General features: G+C 51.5%; 1 protein-coding gene across 7 annotated transcripts in view; it reads right to left on the bottom strand.

Moving 5' to 3' along the window:
• Positions 1-3,790, bottom strand: part of FAM234A (family with sequence similarity 234 member A) — a 59,331-nt gene extending 55,541 nt beyond the window's left edge. For 6 of the 7 annotated variants that reach the window (XM_058285617.2, XM_058285614.2, XM_071211110.1 and 3 more), the window contains exon 1: positions 3,562-3,775. The gene's annotated coding sequence lies outside the window, so the exon portion shown is untranslated. Of the gene's footprint in view, positions 1-3,561 lie in introns of all 7 variants that reach the window. The other variant, XM_058285616.2, reaches the window with a different exon arrangement.
• Between the last annotated feature and the right edge of the window lie 5,787 nt (positions 3,791-9,577).

The raw sequence follows: 9,577 nt of genomic DNA on the forward strand, positions 1-9,577 counted from the left end.
TTCAACTACTTGTATCTTTGAATTTAAGGTGAGTCTCTTGTAGACAGCATATAGTTGAGTCATGCTTTCTTTATCCAATCTCTGCCATTTACATTTAAAGTCACTATGGATAATGCAGGACTTTCTTCTGCCACTTGGCTATTTAGCCTTTGTAAGTCTTACACCATTTTTGTCCCTTAGTTCTTCCATTAATGCCTACTTTTATATTCACTTGATTTTTTGGTAGTACAATATTAAGTTCCTTCTCTTTTCTATCTAGATTTAGTTTTCATATATTTTCTTTGTGGTTACCATGAGGTTAAAATTTATCATCCTAAATATATAACAATCGTATTTGGTTTCTTATCAACTTGACTTCAATAGCATGCAAATACACCCTTCCTATACCCCTTCATCCCCCTACCTTTTTTTGTATTTGTTATCACATAGATTTGTACTGGATATGTCCAAAACCATACACTTATCATGACTTTTTATGCATTTGCATTATAGCACCTGTAGGAATTTAAGAAGTGGAGTTACATACCAAACAATATAACAATACTGGCATTTATATAATTACCCAAACGGTTACCTTTACCAGAGGACTTTATTTCTTTATGCCACTTTGAACCACTATCTAGTGTCTTTTTTTTTTTTTTAAAGATTTATTTATTTATTTAATTTTCCCCCTCCCCTGGTTGTCTGTTCTTGGTGTCTATTTGCTGCGTCTTGTTTCTTTGTCCACTTCTGTTGTCGTCAGCGGCACGGGAAGTGTGGGCAGCGCCATTCCTGGGCAGGCTGCACTTTCTTTTCACGCTGGGCGGCTCTCCTCACGGGCGCACTCCTTGCGCGTGGGGCTCCCCCTCGCGGGGGACACCCTTGCGTGGCACGGCACTCCTTGCGCGCATCAGCACTGCGCATGGCCAGCTCCACACGGGTCAAGGAGGCCCGGGGTTTGAACCGCAGACCTCCCATATGGTAGACGGACGCCCTAACCACTGGGCCAAAGTCCGTTTCCCACTATCTATTGTCTTTTCCTTTTAGTTTGAAGAACTCCCTTTAGCATTGCTTACTGGGAAGGTCTAGCGGTGATGAACTACCTCAGTTTTTGTTTATCTGGGAATGTTTTAATCTGTCCCTCATTTTTGAAAGAAAGTCTCACTGGAAATAAAATTCTTGGGCAGCAGTTTTCTTTCAGCACTAAGTATGTGAACCCTCTGCCTTGTTGCCTCCATGGTTTCTGATAAGAAATTGGTACTTAATCTCATTGGGGCTCCCTTGTACATACTGTTTCTCACTTGCAGCTTTCAGAACTCTCTCCTTGTTCTCTGCATTTGGTAGTGTGATCAACATATGATGGGGTGCAATTTTCTTCATGTTTATCCTGTTTGATGTTCTCTGGGCTACTAGATGTGCACTTTCATGTCTTTACATGCCAAAATAAAGGCATGTTCTGCTCAGTTCATGAACTTTTCTTGAAAGAATAATCTATTAATGCCTTTATTAACTACTTAGCTTTGAAATCTAGTTTGCAGGAGCAGTTGACTTCAAAATAGATGGCATTAACCAGATGTAGGGGTCATTTTGACTACTTGATGACCATTCTTTCTTTCTCTAGTAACAGTCCTTTGATTTCCCTTGGGGAAATTCACTTTCCCCAAGACTCAAATAATGTAGTTACTCTGGGACTGATCCCTTCCCATCTCAGGGAGGGCTCCTTACCCAGGCCTAGCTAATCAGGGTCACAATGACTGGGTCCCAACTGAATACCAGGTTCAGAACTTCAGTTGGAATTACAAGCAACAGGTACTCTTTTCCCATGAGTAGTAAATGATGTGGTAGTTTTGAAATACATTCAGAAATTCTTTGATACATTCCCTACAAAAGAAGGGCCCTTTTATATTTAGAGTCCCTAACAAATAGAATATGGGGGAAGTGACAGTGTTAGAATTCTTAAACTAGATCATAAAAAGCATTGTGGCTTTCTCCTTGCTTTCTCGTATTATCACGCTAAGGTAAAGCCAAGACTACCATGTTGTAGGGACACATACCCCATGACAAGGCACACAAGGCAAGGAACTGCGGCCTCCTGCCAATAGCCAGGAGGAAACTGAGGCCTCCAGTCATTAGTCATGTGAGTAAGACACTTGGAAGTCAGATCCTCCGGCCCAAATCCAGCCTCAGATGACGGCAGCCGCAGCCACCGACTTGACTGCAACCTCATGAGAAACCCTGAGCAAAAATCACCTAGCTAAGCCACTCCTGAATTCCTGACACACAGAAAATGTGAGATAATTAATGTTCGTTGTTTTAATCCACTAAAGTTTGTGTTAGTTACTCAGCAGCAGATAATACAAGAAGGTAGGATGGAGGAGGAACCTGAGAAAGTCAACACAGAGGGAAGCAGGGCAGAGAGATGTGTGAGAGGGAGGAGGATTGACACACCAACTCATCCTCAACAAATCCTGATGATCTCGTTCAAGTCCTTGGTTCCATCTATTCTTGTTCTCCCTGACTTTGCAGTTTTGAAAGCCAATGTTTCAACAGTAGTTTCAGCTTGCTTTAATGGATTCACTTGAAGCCAAAAGCATCCTAATAAGCACAATAAGGACTGGGAAAACTGGTAAAATGCCCAAATAAATGTCCACCTGACGCCAGGAACAAGTCCATGACCTCATCCTTCCCTGCTCTGTACTTCCCCTCCAGCATGCCGGACATTTGGCTTATTTATCGAGTTTATTGTCTGTATCCTCCAGCAGAATTTGAGCTCCTTCAGGGCAGGAGTTTCGTCTGTTTTGTTGCGTGCTAGAGCCTCAGCACTTTCGGTATTTATTGAGCTGATACGCGCTGCTCTAACAGCAGGCTCACTGTAAAAGCACAAAGAAGTGGTGCTACCTGACGGAGGCATTCGAAAGACATCCAAGTCAGTACACGGAAATGAGGAGCACGAAGCGCCTCGGCCGAAATCACAGGGTTTCTCGGGAAACCCAGAAATGACCGACACCGCCTTTCCTGATAGCGATCAGTCTGCTCCAGGCAAACTTCCCGAGAGCTGTCGGCCAGTCCGCGTGGGGGTGCCGGGCATCCTGCACAGCCACGGGACCCTCCCCCTACACCCGCCTTGCTGGGGTTCAGCGAGACGCTCCGCCCGCGTCGCCTCGGGCCGCGCGCTAAGCACGGGTCTCGGGCTGCTCTCTGCCGGCTGACCTCACAGATGTGCTGAGGACCCGTTAAGAGAACATGAGCAGATCTGATCCTGAGAGGGAGACTTCTGATTAACGCTGTTTTATTATTCGTTAAAAGGAAACGCTCGCGGGCACCGGGACCGCACCGTCCTCGCAGCGCAAGCACTAGCTCGCCCACCGCCAGCAAACCCGGGGCGGGGAGCTTCCGGGGCGCTCGATCCCGTCTCGGGGAAAGCGGGGGCTAGACGCGGCTAGAGCCAAGCCCGGGCCGCCGGCACAGGGAGACCGGAGCGCAGCAGCCTCCCCGCGGCCGCCGGAAGGGGTGGGCGGCGCGGGCGCGACACCCCGCTCCCCGCCCCGAGGGGAGGCGTCCGCGACCGGGGGCGGGGCTCACCTGAGGGCCGGGCTCCTCCGACGCTCGGGGTCCGTGAGGGGCGGGGGGCAGGCCGGGCCCGTGAGGGGTCAGGGGCCGTGCCTGGGGTCTGTGAGGGGCCAGGGGCAGCGGCGGGCCGGGGTCGCCGCGGGGAGAGGACGGTCTCTGGGGAGCCTGGGCGCGCACGCGCGGGGACGCCGCCGCGCCCGCTCACCGGCCGCCGCGCCCTCTCTCCTCCCGGCACGCGCCCTCTGCGGCGCCAGGCCCCGCCTCCTGCGTAACTTCCGGTCAGCCGCGGGGGCGGGGCCGCGCCGGGGGGCGGGGCTTTCCGGGGGCGGGGAGCGGCGCCTGCTCCCTCCTGCCCCGCGCGGCTGCGCGTGCAGGTGCTCGGTGTGGCGGCGCGAGTTTCGGCCTCTCACGGTCCTGCCCAATTGGGGGTCCCACGCGGCTGTGCCGGTGGACAGCCCCTGCCTCTCGCGCTGAGGGGCCCAGGTGTCATTCACCGACACTTGGTTTTGTGAGCCCTTCCAAGAACAGTCAGGTTGATGGGTCTGAAACGGGTCTCATTGTGATTTTAATTCCCGTTTCCACAATTACTAACGACTTTGAGCATCTTTTCCTGCATTTATTGGCCACGATAGTTCCTCATTTTATTAAAGTCTTTAGTCCTCTTTTCTATTGAGTGGTTTGTTTTCCTCTTGTTTTATAGCACTATGCTCTGGATATTAAGTTTTTTTCAGTCATGTACGTGTGTTGTAAATACCTGCTACATCTTTTCACTTCATGTTGTCCTAGAAAAATTTTTATTTTAATATAGAAAAACACTTATCAATCTTTTCTTTTCCGGTCAGTTTTTTTTTTCTCTCCCCTTCCCCATGCCTTCCCCCCTGCCCCCCCCCCCCCAGTTGTCTGCTCTCTGTGTCCATTTGCTGTGTGTTCTTCTGTGTCCACTTGTATTCTTGTCAGTGGCACCGGCAATCTGTATCTCGTTTCGTTGCATTATCTTGCTGCATCAGCTCTCCGTGTGGGCGGCGCCACTCGTAGGCAGGCTGCACTTTCTTTCACGCTGGGCGGCTCTCCTTATGGGGCGCACTCCTTGCACGTGGGGCTCCCCTACACAGGGGACACCCCTGAGTGGCACGGCACATCTTGCGTGCATCAGCACTGCGTGCAGGCCAGCTCATCTCATAGGTCAGGAGGCCCTGGGCTTGAACCTTGGACCTCCCATGTGGTAGGTGGACACCCTATCCCTTGGGCCAAATCTGCTTCCCAGGATCAGTAATTTTTGTCACTTGTTTTTTTAAAAAAATCCCTCCTTATTCCAAGTTAGTCTCCCACATTTTTTTTTCTAATGGTTTTAAAATATTGTCTTTAACATTAAAGTCCTGTTGGAAATTGATTTAGTGTGAGGTAGGGAAGTAATTTCATTTTACTTCCCACATGGAAATAGTCCTGGTAACATTTATTGAGATTGTCCTGCCCTTCCCCAATGATCTGCAGTGTCATCTGGATATAAATACACACACACACACACACACACACACGTGGGTTTTGGTTTACTTTTTTTAATTAAAAAATTCCAGTGTTTTTTTTACATATTGAATGTCTCAAAAAGTTAAATAAGTTTCAACAGGAAGTCAGGAAATGCTCATACACCTGCCTGTTTCTAGCATTTAGGGGGAAAGGATGATTGAAATCTTGATGGCAAAACCTCAACTATTTCACTCGCTTTCCAAAGAGTACCACATTTCCTCTTCATTTCTTTTTTCATTCAGTGAAGATGATACCAATTCAACTACTGACCTTGCTTCTGCTTGAGTGCAACAGAAAGGGCCACCACGTACCTGCACATTTGCATGATTTACAGGCCTCCATCACACTTTTTCATACATCATGCTTCAACATCTATGAGTAGATTCAATAACTGAGGTTCTGGGGCCCCAGCGAGAGAGGTAAGTACAGGAGTGGAGCTTTTCGTGGTCGCTAGACCCTCCTGGTCTAAAAACTCAGCAACTGGGTTTTTCCTACCTCGATGGCACTCCAGGCTCTAAAGACACTTTAAAGCTTCAAAGGGAGAAGCTGTTAGAGAAACGGCGCTCACTGGGACACAGAAACTGATAATTGCAAGCAGGAAATTTATTGAGAAATTCTCCCAATGGAGGCAGTCTGAAGAATAGACTCAGCCCCCCCACTGGCGTGGCGGGGTTCTGAAGAGAGACTTCAGCCCACTGGAGGAAGGGGGTGGATATGACTTTATACAGTACATCAATAGGCAGGGAAATGTTAGTCTGTGGGGAGGGGGTTAGAGCCCACGTTTTTATGTAAAAGGGGCTGTAAAAGTGAATCCTTCCCTTGGGAAACGGATGTGGCTCAACCAGTTGGGCTCCCGTCTACCATATGGGAGGTCCAGGGTTCAATGCCCAGGGCCTCCTGGTGAGGGCAGGCTGGCCCATGTGGCAAGCTGGCCCACGCGGAGTGCCAGCCCATGTGGGAATGCGGCCCTGCGCAGAAGAGCTGCCCTGCACGGGAATGCTGCCTCATGCGGGAAAAGCCACCCTGCATGGGAGTGCCGGCCAATGCGGAGAGCTGGCGCAGCAAGATGGCATAACAAGAGAAGAGAACAAGAAGACGTAGCCAGAACAGGGGAGCTGAGATGGTGCAAGAGAGTAATCGCCTCTCTCCCACTCCAGAAGTTCCCAGGATCCGTTCCCAGAGTCGCCTAATGAAAATACAAGCAGACACAGAAGAACACACAGCGAATGGGCACAGAGCAGACAACGGGGGAAACCGTGGGGGGGGGGGGTGGAGAAATAAATAAATCTTTGGAAAAAAAAAAGGTGAATCCTTCCTGTGTGTGGTAGCGGGTGGTGGGCTAGGGTGTTGGAATGCAGGAGGGGGTGATGGCACCCGGGCCGGAAGGGCGAGGGTCCTTGCCTGCTGCACTCCCCTGCGACGTGCTCCTCTGTTCATTCTCGGGGGAGCTGCGCTGTCTTCTGCCCTAGGCCGGGGCTTGCTCCGTTGGTCGGAATTGAGTCACGGCCTGGTGACCTGTTATCGTTGCGGAGCTTGTAAGGGGGACCTCGAACATCCCTAACTCTTTGATTGTATCCATGTGATGAAGGACCTAAGGAATGGGAATCCTGGGCCGGACGGAAGGGCGAGGGGATTCAGGACGTCCACTCCGTCAGGCTACTTTCTGCCGTCATGGGGCGGTGAAGGCTCCCTTCTGTCCTGTCCAGTGGGTTCTGATTTGATCTCTGGTCCTGAAGAGGCTGGCGTTGGCGTCTGTGTAGTTCATGTGTTCCTGGGCTGTTGACCGGAGACGTCGGCGCATGACTCTGATGAGTGCCCGTGAGAGACAAGGGTCGAAAAGCAGCAGCAGCAGGTGCTGTCAGTGGTGGTGCAATGGGTGGAAGGATGGATTTCAGGGTGAGGAGAAGCAGGGGAGAAGTGAGGATAACCACGTCTGATTTCCATAGCTGTGGTCTTGGGCCCTCTGAATGATTTCTATGTTTTCCTTTAAAATTCTGAGATTTTCTTCTGCCTTTCCCATTCTGTTAATACAGAAACAACAAGTTTCATTTAGGACCGCGCAGGTGCCTTCCGTGTCAGCGGTGAGGACGTCCAATGCTCTTCTGCTTCGTGTGACAACTGATGCCAGGCTGTCAGTTTCCCTTTGTTGACTGCTTACGGCCTGTGTGGTTGCATTCCAGGAGAGCTGTAAAGTGAGGGGGTGTTTGGGATCGCTCGTCAAACCCGGGGATACCTGCAAACCAGGGCAGACTGCGGGAGACGGCCGGCCGATGCCAGGCTTTCTAGGATTGGGCTACCATGGGCGTGCTAGCCACATTCTGGGTCCCCTAGGAAGTGTCTCTTTTTTTTGTTCACCCACTTGCTGAGGCTGAAGTGAGGTTTCAAGAAAGGAACCAAGAGTAGGTGTTTGTCCAGAGAAGGCCTTCCCTCGGGGCTTTAGGATGGAGGCGTTAGGAGTCCTACACAATATAGCGCAAGTTCCTGTCCATATTGTAGGAAATGTCAGGTGGGCAGTGCTTCCACCAGAAAATAGAAGCGGCGCCCACAGGCGTGAGAGCCGTCGATGGGCCCGAGATGAAATGAGCGTGGGGGTTGGGAATGCTGAGTATTTGGTTCTGCCATATACTGCAGTAACACACGAAGGAGAGTAGTGCAGTTTGGAAGTATCTTAGGCTAGTCTGACAGAGATTTTGGAAAAGAAAAGTAAAGAGATTTTTTGGGTTTCTTCTAGATTTAAATTTGGTTAAATTATATAATTGTCCCGATTGTGTTCCTACCCCAAATAACTCAGTTCGTTCATAAGAACTATTGAAGCACAATATGTCTTCGCTATAATTTTTATTGCTTTCTCGAGTAGGTAGTGTTTGATTGGTGTCTGAATCATCCCCAAATAGGGTTGAATTAAGATGTTTGTTTGGCACTTTCAAATCTACCTGCCAGCGCAGTGTGGTAGTGTTAAAGAGTAGAGTACCGGGAAGCGGCTGTGGCTCCATCAGCTGGGCTCCCGCCTACCATACGGGAGGCCCTGGGCTCGTGTCCCGAGCCTCCTTGTGAAGGCAGGCTGGCCCGTGCACCTCAGAGAGCTGGCGCAGCAAGATGATGGAGCAAAGGGAGACAAGCAGATACAGAAAAAACAGGCAGCGAACGGACACAGAGAAGAGACAGAAAGAAAGGAACAAGCTGCAAAGGGGGGGGGGGGAGGAGTAAATAGATAGATAAATGCATCTTTAAAAAACAAAGAGTAGCGCGTGATTACAAGATGCAGTGGGAGTATGCCCTAAATTAGTTGCATAAGGTCGTGTGGGTTGGTACTTAAAGCATCAGAAAGGTCTGTCCACAGGACTGTGACCGCACCAATAGATCTGAATTCCCCCAAATGAGAGCTGCTCAAGGCCTGATGGAGAATACGTGTATCTGCAGATTCTGTCAACGTGGGGGGTCTGTGACCCAGCGGCCCCCAGCCGGTGTGCCGCGGGTGGACACGCAGGAGCGTCCCCGGGCTTAGAGGAAAGGCGAGGAAGGGGGGAGCCTCGGCTGGGCAAGCTGGGGCGGCTCCGGCAGTCGGAGCGGCTAACCGCGGTCGCTGAGGTGTGGGTGGTGTCTGTGAGGGGTTTTTTGAGAGGTTTGTACGAAGAGGAGTGGCATGTAAAACACAGGACGTCCTTCCTGGAGAGACTTTAGTAAAGAAAAGGAGGGTGGCAAAGAAGAGGCTACTTGAGAATAAAACTCAGGAAGCTCCCCTTGCGCCCACAGGCCCCGTGTGACGCCGCGACGTTGCTCGAGTGAAAGGGAAGGGGTGGCAGAGCCGGCCAGGTGTGAGGAGGGGACGACCCAAACGTGGTGGCCGAGAGCAACAATGTACGATTGGCACCGCCAGATCTAAGAGCAGGCAAGACTGAAGCGCAGGAAGGACGAGGGAGAGAGACGAGAGGGAAATGGGCGGTGGGAACGGGACGTAGCCGCCTGGTTTCCTGTGCATGTGGAGGGCAGGTCTCCAGGAGGTCCCAGGCAGGTGTCTCGAGCCTCAGGGCTGGTAGTTCCTGTCTGCAGAGGGCAGAGGAGCAGGCTTTGACCTGGAAAGGTGCACCCACGACGGAGAGTCGAAACGTTTTGCCGCAGTGGGGGTGGCGAGAAGGACAGGAGGACGACGGTCCACTTGGGGGTAAAGGCTGGGTGCCAGGCCTGCAGGTGCCCCGCCACCTGGGTGCCGAGGCAGCGAGGGCAGCAGGCCCGGCGCGGGAGAGGCGCTCAGCTGACGCAGGGGCGCGCCGTGTGTTAGGCCCACTGCACCGCTTGTGAAATCTGACGACTGGGGGGTGTCGGCGAGGGTGGAAGGGTCCTGCGGGATTTCCCAGGGCTCGAGGTGCGGTTTTCCGGGAGGGCTCGAAGCCCCACGAGGGCGCAGGGCGCAGGGCGCAGGGCGCAGGGCTCCGTCCCTGGGGTCTGAGCCTGCGCTGCTGCCTTGCTGAGTGCTGCCTCAGGACCTGCCGCAGGCCCAGCCTTC

Source organism: Dasypus novemcinctus, chromosome 23, assembly GCF_030445035.2.
Source record: "Dasypus novemcinctus isolate mDasNov1 chromosome 23, mDasNov1.1.hap2, whole genome shotgun sequence".
In the NCBI taxonomy this organism is placed as follows: Eukaryota; Metazoa; Chordata; class Mammalia; order Cingulata; family Dasypodidae; genus Dasypus; species Dasypus novemcinctus.